The 19330-nt window shown below is 39.6% G+C and overlaps 1 protein-coding gene across 6 annotated transcripts in view; it reads right to left on the bottom strand.

Annotated features, from left to right (window-relative positions):
- HMG20A (high mobility group 20A) overlaps window positions 1-19040 on the bottom strand; it is a 44725-nt gene extending 25685 nt beyond the window's left edge. For 2 of the 6 annotated variants that reach the window (XM_042804145.1, XM_042804150.1), the window contains exons 1-2: window positions 18701-18768; window positions 16389-16484 (exon numbers count right to left, since the gene is read on the bottom strand). The gene's annotated coding sequence lies outside the window, so the exon portion shown is untranslated. Of the gene's footprint in view, window positions 1-10612; window positions 11030-16365; window positions 16485-18700; window positions 18775-18990 lie in introns of those variants that run through there. The other 4 variants (XM_042804148.1, XM_042804146.1, XM_042804147.1 and 1 more) reach the window with 4 other exon arrangements.
- Window positions 19041-19330: the final 290 nt, after the last annotated feature.

The following is a 19330-nucleotide window of genomic DNA, read 5'->3' as shown; positions in this document are numbered from 1 at the left end:
TGGTTACAGACGCATATTTATTACAGTTAAGCATAACTAAATACAAAGTCAGCATCAGAAATCCAATTTATAGCCTGATTATAAAACACTGCAGGAGTTTCAATTACATCATTGCCAGCTCTAGTTTTAGAAACATTACTGCTGAGTGGAGGCTTTTTCTCCCATACTTCCTGTTCCTGAAGTCTCTCATCCTTCTTTGCCAGAACAAATAACTCCAAACCTTACCATTCAGAAGAAAACAGATTAAAAAAATAATCTTCTGCTACGTCACAGAACCACCACTGTATTCCTTATCTAATCATCAAGATCCAAGCACTTCATAATGTAAATAATTTAAACTCCAATGATTTATTGAGAGAAAAACCCATAGGATCATCACTTCCTCTGTCTGTCCACATGTAGCCAGAATATCAGAAAACTGAAGCAAGGACATCTCTAATTAAAACCACAGTGCTTCTGGAGCTGTCAGAGGAAGTTCAGATTCTCTCTTGACAGCGGCATTTTCTTCCATCAAGCTGAAGCAGAAGCATATTATCCAACATTCTTGACTGCAAAAATCAGGTTTGACTTTTTCCCTATAAGCAACTCATTAGGCAAAGGTCTTTGTGACTTTAGGAAAATTGCAAGCCAAACCTAATGGGATGAAGATTTTTCTCTCAGACCAGAAAGTATATACCAGAGAACAGCCAAATGCTTTTGTTTTTACTGGCAAGAAGTAAAAATAAAGAAGCACTAGAGACCAAAATAAAGACTTGCAGGAAAAATTTCCAGAGTTCCACTGCATTTCGAGGCAGCTTAAGGAAAGAAGGGAAAGATGTAAAGCTTAATTTTATGCTTAGTTTATTTGGAACTTTGTGGCAAATGCTATCAAAGCTATTAATACTCAAACCTTAGAAACAGCTGCTAAGCATCTGCAAAAATGTATTTTTAAAAAACACAACTGTTCAATTCTATATTCTACTTTTATTTATATAAATATATTACGATGGGGCATATACAAGGTATCTCGTATATATAAAATCCCCCCGATTTCTGGAATTTAAGCCCTTATTCACACAGGAAAGGTATACACTCAACCCTGCAGAAAAAAGCAAGAACAGCAACATACTGAACTCCCCCTTCCTTCAAATATATGAAAGAAATTTTGTATCAGCAGTAAACAAGCTTTTTAGATCACCCAAGGGTAAACGTAACCCCTCAATGAGATTACTATGATCAGTGGTGCTATCCACCCCTAGAGAACTAAAATCACTAACTGGTACACGTATCCAGAGAGAAGGCTTTGTTGTCCAGCCCCTCATTACAGGTATTAAGCATCTATGGATTAGGATAGTTCATTTTATTCTGAATTAACTTTCTTAATGTATCAGTGGTATTATTTTAAATGGCAACTAATATATACAAGCCTGCAAAATTAATGTAATCCTCATGTTCTAGATCTCACATGAGAAAATACAAATCATTCAGATCACAAAAAATAAGTATCAGAAGAAATCTTGAGAACTTTTTATTTTAATCACTCTACCTCAGGTAAATCCAGTATATGACTACCAGGGATGGCACTGGCTGTTTTCATTTTTCTGTAAAAACCTCCTTTGAACATCCACTTACTATAGGCCCTGTCATTTGAAAATTTCTCTAGGATCTGAGGACCTCATATTGCAAAGGACAAAGTTTTCCAATAGCTACTTTTATATTATCATGGCAAAAGAAATACCCCATAAAAAAAAAAAAAAAAAAATCACAACCACCAACTACGTAACAGACACAAACCACACCTGGAGCACAGACACTTCTCTGAAACCACAGTGATTATAAACCATCCAGGAATTCACCAGATCCTGTTAGTTTCCCCATCAGTAAGTAAACACTTACTTTCCTTCAAAATTAAAGTTCAGTTCCTCTGATCATTTATGTCAGTAAGACTAAAACATTTCACTGTTTGTGGAATGCAAACATAAAAGTGCCATGAGCAAAGCAGTTTATTAAAAAATGTAAATGAACAGACTGAAGTTTTTCATGGTGTTTGCCCAGCTCTAACATTTACCAGCATCACACAAGTGAAACAAGAAACAGTATTAATTAATGCTTGAGGACTACTTTGATTTAAAGTACTAAACAAGTATTCTGAACTAAAGATAACCGAATGTCAAAGAAACCTGATTGTGACTGGCCAGTGAAATGAAAAGTTACATATTTGAAAATAATTAAAGAGTCGATACACCTGCTGAAATTAAAAAGTTGGTTTAAAGCTGTTTTAGCACTTCTGCTCTCTCTCAAAGCCTTACTCATCACATATACTCCTAGTGCACTTAAATTCTGGGAGAGGAGACTCTAGCTGCTGCCACAGAGGAATACAAATGGGAATTTCTCATGCACATATCCACCAAAACAAGTTATTACTGGGCATTTTACAGAATATGGGGTTGAATACTTTGGATGTGAGAATATACTGAAAAAGGGATTGAGTATATACTTGAATGACTCACCACAGGCTTCATGACCCAACACAAAAGCATCTACTCTGACCTCAAGAGCCACAAAGTCAGCATGGAACTGGATATTTTAAATGTACTGATATGGGTACAGGGACAAAGGTCAGAGGAAATCAAGTGTGGGAAGTCAGTGATTCTCACACAAAACAGGCAACTAATTCTGCCCTTTTTCAGAAAAGACCCATCTTTAGAAAAAAAATATGACACACCAGCTTCCATACATTCTTGCTCACCATTTTCTTACTGTTGCCTTGCACTATTCCAGCATACAACAACGGAGTTTGAGCAGTCAAAATTCTGCCATTTAGAAGAAATTACAATTTTTAGATAGCCTTAGTTGTGCAAAATAACAGGTATATAAACATTTACTCCGATCTGCTATATCTTTCCCTTTAGATGATCAACAGAACTGGTACTAGCAAATTCTTTCTAATAGCAAGAATAGCGAAGATCTGGATTGGACAGTTTCTAATCTGTTCTTACAGCTCTCTGGTAATAGATTACTTTGTATCAGAAACGAAAGTCTGGATATATATTGCAAGAAGTGCACCAAAATCCCTTTTCAGCCAAGGCTCTTCTAACAGTCTTTCCTTTGGGAATGTTCTGCACACATCATATCATTGACATCATAGGATAAAAATTGTATAGACCTCAAACAGACTCATGGAAAAATAAGGAAAGCAAGCACAAAAAGCAGACATGAGTTTCAAGCAAGTATCAAGATATCTGTGGACATTGCTTATAAAACCTTGCCTGGATTCATGAAAAGAAACGAAACAGAAACAGAAGTGACAGCACGATCCTGCCAAAGCACCCTCTCTCCTGGAACAGCAGACAGCTCCTCTGACCAGTGCTAACAAGATTTTGAAGTTGTCTCAGGCCACAGATGAAATGTGTAAAGATAAATACTATAGGGAAAGACAATACCCAGAACACGAATAAAAAAATTTAGGAATATTTGGAAAGACATAAACTATATGTTCTTAACTAGGCACACAAAAGGATTCCCCTCTTACCACCAAACAGGTAAACACAGAAATTTTAAAACCATACAAGAACCCTGGTACTTCCATGGCTCCATAAAAGAAATTAACTTATATCAATAGAAGAATGTAGACAAGTTAGAATAAAACTTTACCTATCCTCATCTTCATCCACCAAAGGCAACAGGATATTATGCTGTTTAGCATCACAAATGGAAAACAAGGATAAAAAACAATAGTGGCATAAGTCTACTGGAGTAGTCTGCTCTCAGTTTTAATCAACAAATCAGATATCTAGAGATGTGTGTGAGGTATGGGAAAAGGCAGGCAGAGAGCACATTTCTGGAACATCTGTGGCATACATGAAGAAAACACTTAATTTTGCAGCTGAAGTAGGACTGAAAAGAAAGAAGCCATGCCAGCAGCATGCCTAAATACCCTAGCCTGAGCACTCTAAACTACTGGGAAACATTCATATTTCATCTGATCCCCAAGACACTTCCAGTAGCCTCAACAAACTGCTGTAAGGACAGTGGCTAACTTCCTCCTACTGACTTCCTTACTGATGCTACAATCTCTTCTTTGTGCCTGTCCTGTCATATCATAGGCAAGAGGTCAAAAGAAACCAGGGAACAGCAGTGACTAAGAGCAGAGCATCTCTGCCGGGAGCCAAATAGCAAACAAGAACCTGGGAAAAGTGCGGCTAAGACCTACAATAATCTGCTCTTCCAACCTCCTTCCACAGCTGCTTCTCAGATGCTGGAAACAAGGAACTGCAGATGGGAATCGTTCACAAATTCTGCAAAATAGAGTTGAACTACATACACAATAGATTTAGTCCTAAAAGAGAATATAAATCTTTTCCAGTAGGCTGGAGGCTGTGTAGAGATGAAGATCGAGGTATCGCATGTAACACAAGGTCTCAAGGACTTAAGTTTGAAGGAGTTCCTGTGCCATGTTTAGATATAAATGTTCTGAAAGATATCTGGCATTCAACTTTGAGTATTTACCGTATTTAGCAAACAGCAAAGATTTATACTGCTTTTACATTTCCTTTTGATGACTTAACTCCTATATATATTTGTTAAGTAAATATGGTTCCTCTGACCTAAAGCATAAATATTATCCCAACACCCCATATATGGGTAAAGATGCATAGCTGGTTTAAAGAAGTTGATATAGGAAATCTCTAAGAGCTAAGAATACAAAAAAACTTCAGACACAGTCTTTAAAACTCTACCAATCATAACTCTTACTTTGGACATTTCAACTAACTGGTAGTGCTTGCTTTCAGACATCTAGAAGTCGTCATGAGAATCTGACTAATACATACTATGCAATTCTTACTGCAAAGAGAAATAAGAACTAAAGTCTGCTTGATCATTGACAAAAGGTCAGTAACACTCTGGTTTACACAGTATTAAATAGTGGGAAAATGGAAAAATTTGTATTTTCAGAAGGGCTACAACATAGATTTCACTCTGGTTTACACAGTATTAAATAGTGGGAAAATGGAAAAATTTGTATTTTCAGAAGGGCTACAACACAGATTTCACCTCAGTATAAACTCATAATCAGAAGTTCATTGCCTTGATCAGAAGCAGACAAAGCACACCGGTGGGAAACAGTTTAGGCCATACTCTGTCTTTTCATTTGTGAAGCCTAAACATTTTACAACACAATTGCAAGCACAGTGCTGCAAATTCAAGAAACTTACTTTCCCTGGTTACCTTTTGGAGCCTGTTAGAAGCGAATAAACAGATTACTGGAGGATCCATTACCACATTTAATCCTAAAAATTAGCTCAGGGGCTTTTCAGGTAGGCAACTGCCTTTCCAGTACCCAGCACTCCCTTTTCATTTAAAAAAGGTTCCTCTGAAAAGACACTCATCTGTATTTTGCTCCTCCCCACATCTCTCAGAACAAAGGCAAAAACGCACGACACTGCTTTTTTAAACATTACAATTTTAAAAGCATAAAGTACTTCGCTTCTTTGAAAACTTTAACAGTCCTATTTGAGCTTATGGACTTCCTGAGATAAAAGATTTATTACAGTAATGAAAGCCTGGCTTTCCTGGTCTTTAACAGTCTCCCAAAAAAGCTAATTCCCACCCTGGAACTGTTTCCTGACCTCTAGAAAGGGTCATCTATGTATAACTGTAGACAAAATATGCCCATGGCATTCCAAAGCTCCATGGTAAATTCACTAAAAAGAATCCAGCAGGTTCAGTTAAAATCTCAGCTGAGCTTTGTTTTTCATGATAAAATATCCACCCCAGAAGAACTTAAGTAAAACTTTAGGTAACCCTTACCTGGCTGCCCTAAGTAGCACACACTGATTCTTCAGCAATGAGCGCATAGTTCTCAAAACAGGCTAGTCACCTCTCCTATTGCTTCCTAACAAATAACACTAATGAATAGAGCTCCAAGAAGAGGTTGCAATGTGTAAATAAAGAGTCCTGAGAAACCATACAGGACTACTGCATCAGACACTACTTAATATCTCCCATTCACAGCATAATACGCGCTGGTCTTGGAGTTTAGCATGTAAAAGACAAATAAAAGGAGAAGCCTATTATTTGAAACTATACTAAGTAATCAAAGCTCGCTAGAAAAGACTCTTCAAAATTTCAGCTTGTAAAAATTGTATTTTCTGGACAACTGAAGTATGTTTCACTTACAGCTAACAGTTCAATTAACAAGAAGCATTCACCCACTTCACAATGAAATTTTCCTCTACTCAAATCTTCATGTCTTAATCACCATGAACTTGTCTCTATTCCTATCTAAAATGTATTTCTCTGTAACATTTCCTATCACCTGATAATCACACATTTTATATGTAAATATCTTCTAACGATAGAAAAATTAATCTGCAGATTCTAACTAGTTTTGCTGACTAAGATTCATCCAGAAAAGCATTAATGAGCAAAGCATGTGTCTAGTCACCTCATTTTCTTTGTTGGTTGGTCCTGTCCAGTTGTGGAGGAACAAAAAGGGAACCATGTGAGAAAAGTACACATTTTCTGCTATACTGAATTAAACCCACTTCTATGAATGAAGAAATGCGTCTCTTGTATCATTCACATTTAATGTCTCAAAGACTGTTTTAGACTAGAAAGGACTGCTGGAGGTCATCTGGTTCCAACACCTACTGAAAACTCAAACGAAGGTCATCGTTATGGCAGACACTAGCATGGTATGCTGTCTGGCTCAAAGCTTCTGGTCAACCCAGAAGTAAACCAGCAAATGTCCTCACTGCTCTTTTTGTATGTGTTAGGAAGGCTAACAACAGCTGAAGAAATAAGCACTGCTTATTCTCAGGACAGAGACAGTGATGAATAGAGGACAGGACATAAAAGTAGTTGAAAAAATTCCTTACAGTGGCCACCGGAATAGAAAAGAGGAGTATCAGACAACACCTCTCCCAGTCCATCCATCAACAGCAGCCTTCACAAGGAATCCAGGATCTTCTCTCCAATTACTGAAGCTACAGCTGGACTTCCAATATTATACTGCTCCTACACAAAGATTCCCTCACCCTTTGTATTAAGCTCAACTCTGAATACAACAAGTGGTATTAACCCCAATTCAAATCATTTCAACAAATTGTAAAAACCACTGTCAAGCTGTCATTTCAGATAGGAGTTATGTGTTAAACTCACTACACAGAACTCAACTTTCAGTGATTGCAAGTAGGTTTAATCCAGTAGCAGTTTTAAGTAGGTTTTTTCTTTTCTTCAAATAAAAAGCTTAGCTCAGGGCTACTGTGCTGGCCACTCCACTACTTAGTCCACTTTTTCAATATATTCTGTCCTTCAAGTGGAGCTCACAGCATAACGAACTGCATACGCTTTCACAAGATTATAGGGACAGGCAACTGAGAGACCAAGAAGATACTGTAACATCAAGGCCTTCATTGCATATAAGCAAAAGATAAGTTCTCATTTTCAGCCTCACAGAGGATATACAATTATTTGCATGACAATAGGGGTCTAAATCTGAAAAGAAATTAGGTCTCCACTATATCAAAAATTGAAGAGACATTTTATGCCAACGGTTCACAAACTAACACTCATACCACTAGTAGCGATATGCAAGCCCTTCCAGAAAAAAAACAAATCTTTTCCTCCTTACTATAAGTACAGCAGTTCAGACTTCAGAGTGACTGCTGCCACGAGTGAGTCTGGGAGCTATTATGTTTGAAGGTAGGTCTATCTGCATGAGAGAAAGGTCACAAAAATCAGAGACAAGTGGAAAAACTGCCCAAGAACTCACTGGAAGAAAGAACCTGGGGAATATTCAGATTTCTTGACTCCTCCAAGAATCAGCTGCTTGACCATACTGTAACCTCAAAGTTGTCTTTTAATTCTAAAATGAAAGCTAAAGGCACCTTTGCTTCAGCTAGTGACTGCAGAGACATCACTTACAGAGGCAAATTCATTTTTATAATGAGACTGGGTACTTGATGCCCTAATTTCTCACTATGGCTTTAAAAATTAGATCTTATGAATCTCTCTGCATCCTCTCATCAAAACAATTTCTTTCAACTCCATCACCTTCTTCCCACATGGCACCATCTCCTTATGGGCTTCAACAAGCCTCCATAATCTTTTAATTTCTCAAAGGCAGTTACAAATCATGGTTTGTCACTGTAGTATTTAATACCAACACACTCAAATTTCTGTATTTTTAATTACAAATGGAATACAAATGCATCCACAATAGTGAGATACTACCAAGCAAGTTCAGAACCAGAGATACAAGTCTCAAAAATTGAGCTATGACAGATACATTTCCTATTCTAAACTGACAACGCATTGGAGTAAAATTTATCAGCATATGACAAACTAGTGTACCTTTTACATGATGACTCTCAGTTAATGTATTACTGCAAGGCTGCATTATCACAATCCTGCCCCATCACTTACCCCAAGTCTTCTACCAGTCACTCACTGAACCGCATTCACACAAGCTGGAAGGAAAAAACCCAACCATGCACTAGAGCTATAGACCAGGAAGTTCCTACATTTATACAGTATTATTTAAATATCTTCATAAAAAGTCAATTATAGGCACTTACCTGACAAACATTACTGACCTCAGACTTAAGAATAAAGAATTATGCATCAGTAGAGACAAAACATTTTTCTAAACATAATTCCCAGAAGTCTGTAATATAAAGACACTGAGATAAAAGCTGAAGTTTTTGGTTTTTTTTTTTTTTTAGTTTCTAGCCGTTACTAGGCATTTAAAATCTTCTGCTTTCATACTCCTCCTCACCATAAAAATGTAAATCCTTTGTGCGTGTTTATCTGTATATCAGTACTTGCAATACTCTTCCACATAATAGCAATGAAAGAACATAAACATTAGGAACATTCTGGAAAGTTCATAAGAACTTTTTTCTGCATGCTTTGCAAACCCTTCTGATAAAAGTATTTTCTGTAATTCTCCTGAGAAATACTTTGTTGAAAAGGCACTGGGACAGAAGGTATGTTTTTTGCAATAAAATTATGCAAGTAACTTACCTAAAAGAACTCCAAACATTTAAAGCATTTTCCTAGAGAAAAGGCAAGTAAGCCACCTATAACGGAGTTCACATTTTCTCATACTTGTAATGAATTTTAAGTTTTCATAAGGTTAAGACAATATTAACAGAAAAGGTTTCTCAATTAAGGATAGTATCTTTGATATTAGGATGATTTTCATAGCACTACTCACTCAAAACAATTCACCTAAGGTGAACTGCAGTTATTCTAGTAACATGTAGTTATTAATTCTATAGCTTTTTTTGTATCCAAATGTAAACAGATGAACAATCAAATTTAATCAAATGTCAAGACAAAAACCACTTTGGTTTGTCTAATATAAAAACTTGCAAGATTTTTATACTTTCGATAGTTTCCTGGGCTAGACCTAAACAAGCTTATTTTCTGTTTGTAAAGCTGCAGTGTACCCACATCCACAGGCCAGAGGGGATGACTGTGATCACCCAGACTGATCCATTTAGCACGGGACAGCTACCCTCTGTTAAGAAAAGAAACACAGAGGAATTCAGATCTACCCAACGGTTACCCAGTCTTGTTTTAAAGACTGACAGTAAGAGAATCATCACTGCATCAGCTGTCCCACATGGTAGTTATACAGAGTAAATTTGTATAACCTTCTATTGTTGCAGTCAGATTTTTTTATGTTTTTGCAGGCTAGACTCAATAAACTAAGAACCTATACCAATAAATTCTGATTAACATGTTATTTGATAAATGTATCCTTTCAATAAGTTAAACAAATGCAGCACCTGAATTCATTTTTAGGACTGAAAATATGCCTTTCACCCATTTTCAGACTGATTTTTCCAGTATGCTTGCACCCCCTTATGAATTCCAAAAGTAGCTGTAGCAGCACCAGCTGCTGTACTTATACCAAAGGCTTAGCTGCTCAGGGCTTCACTAAATGCTAACCTTCACAGCTGGATTATCCAGTCACCTCCAACACTTCTTCACACCACTCCTTCAAAGGAGGCCTTCCCCAGCCCTTACCCATTCTGAGGTATACTAGTTTAAGTGTGACCAAACATGAAGTGTGGTTTGCCTGAGTACAGTCTTCAAAAACAAAAAGCTAAACCACATTAACAAACCACAACTATTGAAAAAGCAGTTGTCACATTACCTCTCACCAAGTAATCAATAAGTTTTAAACTCATGTTATTTTGTTCAAAGACATCAAATTTCAGAAAGCAGGATGAATCAGGCACTATTTGTGACTTTCAACTGACATTTAAAAAGCCAGGGATCAAACTAATATGATTCAGAAGCTATTTTCTGCCTTTTTCCTATACTCAGGGCTTAAAAATATGATTTGTGCTTCCAGGTTTCCATTAAGTGTTTGGTGTTAGTCAACAGTTTACAGAATCCTGATAATGTCACACAATGAGTTATACACTACTGTCAACTGATGAAGCAGAATGGGAAATTGGCAAAATCCTGGTGGCATAAATTGAGCATGAGATGAATACAATTTTCTTTCTCAAGCTTTGCATATTTTGATACAACCTAGATCAAAGGATGGGTTACAGAGTAGTAGCTTAATGCTGCAGAGAAGGGGAGGTCTTGCTTCCTTCTCCTTTCTCACCTGGATACAGCAATCTCCACAGCTTAGAGCAGCTCTGAAAAGTCTGGTAACTCCCCAACTCTTCCCTTTGGGAGAATGGCAGCGTAGAGGGGAAGCTGGATATCTTCCACCAGCTCAGGTACATAGCTGAAAGGACTCAGAGAGCTCAAAGAAATACCACAGCTTATTAAAAAAAGAATGTGTATGGAAACTCCCACACATGGTAAATGGTCACATTAAGCTACACGAGCCATGCCCAATCACTGAAGATAATTTTTCGGACTCATTCTGCTAGTAGTTGGTTGTAGTTTTCACATGACATTAAGGGAAGCATTCAAAAGTGTCATCTGCCAGCAATGAAGATAAATCAAGTGCTAGAAGGTGCAGGCTATAGTTCTTTACTGCCTTAGGTTATAGTTTTATGGCAGCCTAAGCCTATTTAAATACTAACTACTCAGATAGCATCATCTTCAGCCTGGCATCTCTGCTCACTGGACAAGTCATGTGTTTCAACATGCTAAAGAAACAGAATATCTTTGCTCGTTTATGAAATAAGTTTATGTCAGATTAAAGGGTGAAATGGCTCAAAGGATCCAACAAGCATTGCAGCTGGCAGACGAAAAAGGGTTGCAGGTAGTACATCAAAGAGTTAGCAACTTAGATTTCTATAACCCTACAGCCTGAGATGCAGTGCTCTCACTAAAATTCTAGTGGTGTCAGAAATGAGGAACGTTTGAAATGATTCCAGTAACTGAGGGCCCCAAAACAGTCACAAGTGGGAGGAACTATGATTACCAGAAAAAAATTAGGATTATCTCATAAACTGAATTGACTTTTTCAGGTTTGGTTTTTTTTTTTTTTTCCCCAATCTAAACCTAAGCATTTATTCTCATGATGAAAGCTGGGATTCTTTCCCATAAATCTGGAAATAGAACTTGAATTCCACAAATTCCAATTCGTTTGTTCTAACAAGGGATACTTATTATACTGGCTCATCATATCTTATACGAATTGCAGCAAATATACTTTCTTATCTTAATGAAACTCAGCAGAAGAGTAGCTGAAGTTTATTCTGCCATGTTTGCCACATATTGAAACAATGACAATTTAGTCAAATACTGGTCATCTCTATTTCAGTTCATCAGTAGCATGAATTACGTGCACTACCAGCTAAAGCATACTGCAGCAAATGAACAAGCCAGAAATCTGCTCCAGCAGACTTTAGCATGGTTACCTATGATAGTAACTGGTTAGATGTCAGGACTGAAAAAATCTGTTATGCCATGTTTTTTACATAAGTACACTGCTAACCAGGCACATATGAACAACACCTTTTTCCTGTGGTTATTGTTTGATTTTGCATTGGCAAAGTTTAAACTCCAACAGAAAGAATGAATCTTCTAATGCTACACTGTCTCCACTAAGTTTTCCAAAATTCTCCCAATTTATCACTGCTCTGGTACTCTGTTCTGAGTCACAAACCGCCAGCTCCTGTTTTAGAGCCCTCCTTTGTTGAGACAATCACAAACACACAGATCCAAGCAGCAAGAACAAATGTAAAACCTGCTCATTAAGAAATACACCCTGAAGGAGAAATAAGAACATTCTAATATGTCTCTCTATTTCAGGACTTTCGGAGACTGTCAAGATTTGCTCATCTGCTCTAGAAATTCTATTGAACTTGTGATTAATGAGACATTCCAACAAGATGCTTGTGTATTTAAAGATACAGTAGCTTTAAATGGAATATCTTTCTTCAATAAATCTCAAATTTTTTATCCTTTAAGTATCAGAATATGTCTTTGTCAATGCACTGGATGATTGAAAATGCAAACAGGGAAGATTATTCTTAAGGCAGGTTGTGAAGAAGCGGGACACGAGAGGAGCACTGTACCAAGCAAAAAGGTTCAGCACATCAGTAAGAAAATGCAAACAAACCCTTAGAACTAAAATGTACACCAAGCTTTCTTCTCTTACCTTTGAGTGCCATTTATCTTGTAATGGGAACATTCCCCTCCGCCCCCCAATCTTCTTGGCAGAAATGTGATGTTAGCGAACTTTAGATTTAAAAGTGTGAAAGAAGATTCACAGTTTACAGTTTTCAGTATTTTGCTTGGTGTTGATCTGTCTTCTCTGTTGTATAGTCTCATACTATTACCAGAACTTGCTTTGCCACAGCTCTCCGCTCTTTTTCCAGCTATGGAGACTGACACCTTCTCCTTCCATATATTGTCATACACAGCATATTTTCAACACTAGTATGGGATGCTAACTCCATTACATAAGAAATACGACCTTCGGTTGATATGATTCAACATATAATTATGGCCCCAGAGTCATAAGCCTGAGATTATTACTTGGTCTATTCTTACACAAATGACAGACTATTCTTAAAAAAAAAAAAAGAGTTCATTTGCGATACTGATGTTTTGTCAATTATTAGTTTTCAGAAACAGTACTTCAAAGTCAGAAAACAACACACCACCTTATGTCCAAGGCTTTGAAACAGCAACCAAGGGAATTTCAAGAAAAACAGACTGTCCCTCGCTTAAGTAACAAGTACAAAAAATCACAAAACCCACTAGTTCATCTCATAGCACTCACCTAAAATAAGAACTACAGATTAGACACAGTTAAGTCAGACCTGCTTTAACCACCATTTGGTTAAGACTGTCTGAGAACCCATCCTACTAAAGCAAGCAAGCATAGTGCAAGCTTACGTACATATTTAGGTCCACTATCATACAAAATATTCCTTAGTCATCCATTATGGTTGTTTTTTTTAAAAAAAAAAAAAAAAAATCCCAAATCACTCTCATTCCCTGCACTTGCTGGGACATTTACCACATCCAGGGAACAAACAGATAACAGTTGCACCATCTGAGTAGCTAGCTACCCAGTGCAGTTTAACCTAACATCACAGCCAGTGGCACCTAAGGGGATTGTCCTATTCCCTTCAGAAACTGCAGGCCTGTTTCTCTTCAGCCAGAAGTGCTGCACTAAGAAGCAGCAAGCTGGTTCAGGGGCTAAAGTGAAAGCAAAGCAATGCCCCTTCCTGACAGTAACATCCTCTGACCTGCTGCATCATCAGGTAAGCTTCAGAATAAAGAACAGGAACAGAACTAGCCTTTCAGCAATTCTTTATTGTATCAGCATGGATCCAGAGCATCTAAGGTTGAGTACTCCCCTTGATTTCATACATTGTAGAGTTTTAAATTACAGTTAAACCAGGGGCCTTACCACTTCCCCATCTTTTTACTCCCAGTCTTCTTCACAACCAGTCACACTTTCCACACTGGCGTTCATGCAAACTGGTTTTCAACTTGTCTGAGTCCTTGAACTAATTTACCAGCTAGATAAAGTTTTCATCTCAAACTCTTCAAACCCGTTTGCCAAAAACAGGCATGACTGATAGCATCAGAGGGCAACAGCAGCAAAGACTCACTGGCTCAAGTTCCTTCAGAATTACACCCCCGAGCAGAAAGCACAAATCATATATACCACCACTTAAAGGCCTAGCAAGTTCTATAGATGACAAATATTTTGAAGGGAAATTACGAACACTTTGTTGAGTTTCTTTTGGCTGCAAACAATCCCTCAGACACCACTATATAATTAAAGCTGTGAATTTATCTTTTCATATTTGAACACAACAATAAAACAAAAGTAGACTTCCCCCTGATAATTCTCTAAATTTCCAGTAAATCCTCTGTGTTGTGCCCTAGTTAACAGAAGGAAAAAAAAAGGGTGAAGCATTCAGAAATAAATTCCATCAGTCTTAAGTCTCTTGAATTCAATTAGTAACTGACACTTGCACTATCCTCGTTCTCTTATGAGCTTCATACATTAGTATCTTCAGTAACAAAACTTTATGTCACTTAGTCTTTTGACTAAGACAACTCTTCCCATCTTCAAGGGTGTCAGCTGCTCACCTCATTACTTATTCAGCCATAATGCCCAGAAGACACATTCCAAAGTCTTATGACTCATTAATAAGCCTCTTAGAAGACAACTTTCCACAGCTTACATTTAACATATTTACTATAAAAAAATCTAGTCAGTAGTGTTCTTGATGTCATTTATGAAGGACAAGTTTTTTCAAAGTACATCAGCATTTGTGAGAGTAAGGTCGAGGAACAGGGAAAAATTCCTAATAAATTTAGAACTTGGAAGTATTCAGTTGTTCCACTGCAATTGGTTTTGTTCCCCTGTAACACAGGATGAAGATTATTCCCAGATAAACACAGTCATTCAAAACTAGCTCTAACTGCAACTCACAAAATGCTGTCTGTACAAAACTGTTATTAAGTAGCCCTTCAGAAATAGAATGTCAGTCTCAGGTTTGTCCCTCACAGATAGGTATGAACAACGCAAGTTATTCCTTTAATAAGAATTAACCCTCTGTAGGATTAACTTGCATACAAAAACCTTTACCAGATACATCCCAACAATCCCCTTACGGAAGAGAGTATTACAAGACTAGTCTGTTTGAAATGGTTTACCATCTGACCTATCCCACTGGGAATAACCCTGGCAGTCCATGTACAAGCTTAGATCCAGTTGTTTTGCCCTCAAAATTCAACGACCAGTATCAGACTACACATATTAAGACCTAACAGCTGCCACGTGAGCTAACGGCTGCACAACTGATGGCACTGGAGCAGGAACAAGCCGGTTCTGTACTCAAACAGTACAACACAGCCAGCACTGCAGATCTTGCCAATGGAGGCTGACCTGCAGTATTATTAAAAGTTTTAGTTACCACTTGTACAGTATATTTCAAATAGACTCCAACTAGTCTTAGCTGCTTTCATGAACAAATCCACTGGGGAAAATAACAGTGGTTTCTCAACACAAGCTGTTCTTAGTAAATTCATACCTAATGAACACTTAAGTGTTGAAGTGTTTTTATTCACAACTCTTCATGTCTTAAAATCAGCTGAAGTTTAATAGCTCCCATGAATGCAAGAAAAACTCCCTCTCTTATTCTAAGCAAAATCATGGAACTAAAAAATAAAAAAGCTTAAAGGAATGCAGAGAGCAACTTAGTTTTGGGAGCTCTCCAAAGCCAATCCAATTATAGACAGAAAGGACATTTTATTAGAGTGCATGGACAACTAGCAAAAAGAAAAAAAAAGACAACCTTTCTTCATTCACCTACTATCCCTGAAATTGTGCCTGCCTGTTCCCTTGAGATACTCTCTCTCACAGATCATTATCAGAAGAGTATCCCCATTATTGCAAGTGCAGCCTCTTCACTTGTGCTCTAACATCTAACAGTTTCTCACAGCACATGCCACAACACTTAAAAAAAATCAGTACAGGTCTGTGGGCACTTAAGTAATCATGAGAGTACTTGAGTTTTTCAACCACAGCCTGGAGAAGCCAGGAGGTACAGCAAGAATTCAGAAACTTCTATCAGCTTGTTTTAGTGAAAATGCTCTAAATTTGCCTGCAATCTTTGTCCCAGTCAGTGGTAAGCTTGAAACAAATTTCATCCAAGAACTGACCCTAAAACAAATCCTATTTAATCAAAGAGAAGCACTTACTATGAAAGGCTGACCTTGCTTTAACAGGTGAGGGGGCATACCTTGAGAATTTGTCACACCTTGATACTAACTGACCCTTTATTTAAATACATTCTGAACAGATGCACTAACAAAGAAAGCTTACAAAGTTAATTTGAACACATTAGTTTACAGTTTTCTCAATTCCTGTGCCCTGATGCTAAGAATAACTTTGTGATGTGGGTACAAAGCAAAAACACAGCTCACAGTCACTGCTTTCAATCAGGTACCTAGGAGCACCAGGGAAATCAGCACGTCTCCTCAGTTCTCGGTGCAGTCCCTGGCCATCAGACACAGAAAGGCCAGACTTGTTGAGGGAAGACGTCCTGCAAGAACAGAAGACAGAAGACAGTAAGAATCTCTCTCCTCTCGGCTGCTTTATTTCAAAGTACTAGAATTTGCTCGAGTCATCTTCTAACAGCCAGGTACACACAGAAGAGTTGAACCCTATTCTCAGGTGCTAAAGAAACATCAGTCTTGAAAAAAAAAGAAAACACATGATTCTCTTCTCCCTTTTCTGAGTCATAAAAGGTGAACCTGTCATCATGAGCTACCAAAGGAAAAAGATATTCAATTTCCAGTCAAGACAGTGGGGTCAGATCACACAATCTTCACTTCTATTCCGAAAACCACTAATATCCTATACAAAAGCTAACTTAAGTATTTCAAGACTAATCTGAATACTCTGCTTTAGCCACCATTTCTAAGCCTAGACCTCCTTAGAATTAGTAATCTCAACTTCTATTTTCAGACATGCCAGATTTCTAGCGACAGCAAAAAAAAATTCATCACTTCCCTAAATTTCCTGGCCTCTGAAGTTACAGTATTTGCCAGCAACTGGTATAGTTCTATAAATGCTGAATATCACATCCCTTCTGATCAAACATATAATGTAAGCGTGTAAGAAAACAAAACCAGATAAAACAACATTTCCCTGATACCTTCAAATACCAGATAGTGTACCTACACGTGGCCTGGATTTTTTAAAAAGTAATGAAAATAAATTCTTTCTTTTCAACAGCTGATTATGTTTATATTCTTACACAATTAAGAATGATCACTTCAGAATAACAGACATAAACTTGCTAGAGCATGGTTCCCTCAAATTACTATGCCCAGACCTGTCACTACCTGGCCTTAGCCAAGCTTAGTCCACCTACACAACTTACTTTCCACAGAAAAGAATGATGTTTTCAAAGTTCTAACAAGACTTTACCTGCCAAAAAAGGCAGTAACTGTAAACTACTGAAAAAGCTTCCCCTGCAGTGGCACTAGCACTGACATGACACCCAGCTTCTATTTGCTTAGGAGAGAGTAATCCTAACCAAATTTTGAAAAGTAAGTGTTCTAGAAAAATTGTCTCTAAAGTGGGTCAAACATGCAAGACAATCCACTGAGGTGTGAGAAGAAAACATTTTTTGTAAGATTAATAAATAATGTTTTAAAATATTATTTAATTTTTATCTTCTTTTTGAGTATGATTTATACTATATGTATCCCAATACAGTAGTACCTGTATATAACTGATAAATCAATAAATACACGTATACTGGGGTGCGTGCTAAAAAGTTTTTTTTACTGATAGGTATGAGCAGACAAAAAAGTTGGAGACCACTTCTCTAGAAAGCAGAAGCTCCTTTCCTCTGTGAATGGGATTTTCCTTTTTTCCAGTGAGTAAGAAAGCGGACTTATGTTTATCCTGCCTTCCCTCATTTTCCTAGATGCCAAATCAACACCAAATTACACCAATCTTTCTCATTCACAAGACAGTTTTGGGGTTACTGCCTTAGAATTTCTCTGGCAGCCAGCTCCACATCTACTCCTAGCTCTGTTGCAAGGTCCAGCACTGTGACAATACTACACAGTTCTACTTTGCTCCAGGACTCGAGGGCCAGGCCAGTTTCACTCTAGTGTTGGTACTTCAGGGGACTTTAATGAATGGCGCCTCCCAAGACACGTGGTTCCAGTGTTTTCAACTCCAGGATTGGGGCTTTTTTTTTCAACCTCAACGATAAGAAACTTAAGTTCCTCAGAAACAGAATGTGAAAACTTCTTACTAGAAAAAAACATCAGAAAATCGTCCTATGATAAATGTCCTGCTTGACAAGGGAACATTAAGTGGACTTAATAAAACAATAAGCAAACACAACCAAGGAGCCATCAAAGATTATTATCTCTCATCGCTTTGCAAACCGAGGGCAGAGATAAGGGTCGTAAGGGAGAACACAGAAAGCCAAGTGCCTAGACCCTCACCCAGCTCTTCCCCCTCACCCACCGCGAGCTCCGGCGCCTGCCCCCAGCCCCCCTCACCGGCGGGCCACAGCACCCAGGCAGCCCGCCGGCGAGCCGGGCCGGGCGGGCGGGCGGCAGCCTCGGAGCCCGCCAGGCCAAGGCCGGCCCCAGGCCGCCGGAGCGCTGCGAGGGGGCCGCTCCCCACCGCCCACCGCGGCGGAAGAGGGGCGCCCGCCGCCCCCTTCCCCTGCCCCGGGCGGGGAGGAGGGGAGGGGAGGGGAGAGAAGCGCCCGCGGCCGTCCCCACTGACCTGCCGAGGCGGCCCAGCCGCAGCGCGCGGGGCCGCCGCCGCTCGCTCCCCTCAGCCCGCGCAGCCGCCGTCGCCACCCTCACGCGCACGGCCGCCTTACCGCTCCCAGCCCGCTCGGATCGCTCCGCGCCCCCCCCCCCCCCCGCCCCCGCCACTGCCTCAGAGCGGCCACCTCGCCTCCCCTGGCACAGCCCCTCAGGCGAACCCCCAACAGGGCTGGGAGCACCCACCGCCGCCGCCACCCCGCACTCATCGCCCAACATCACGGCGCGAGAACGCAAACAACGCACCGGGACTACTTTATTTCCCCTCACACACACGCAGGCGGAAGCACACCGCTCTCTGCGCGCGCAGTTGAGAGGAGGGAGGAATTGTGAAGGGCCGAGCCGTGCACGGCGCGCGAGGCACGCCGGGAGCTGTAGTCTTCCCGCGGCGGCCTCGCCCACCGCGCGGCGGCTCCACCGCCCGCGGCGGCGACCCGCCCCTTCACCGCTCCCCAGCCAATGGGCGGCCTCGGTGCGCGGCCGGGCGGGGCGGGGCGGGAGGGCGTGTCTCCGCTCCCCTGGCGCTCGCGCGGGGGTGGGCGGGGCGCGGGGGGAGTGGGCGTGGCCGGGCCGCGGCCGGCGGCGC

The sequence above is a fragment of the Tyto alba genome, unplaced genomic scaffold, assembly GCF_018691265.1.
Source record: "Tyto alba isolate M040663 unplaced genomic scaffold, T.alba_DEE_v4.0 Super-Scaffold_41, whole genome shotgun sequence".
NCBI lineage: Eukaryota > Metazoa > Chordata > Aves > Strigiformes > Tytonidae > Tyto > Tyto alba.
This window is presented reverse-complemented; position numbering and strand designations above follow the sequence as displayed.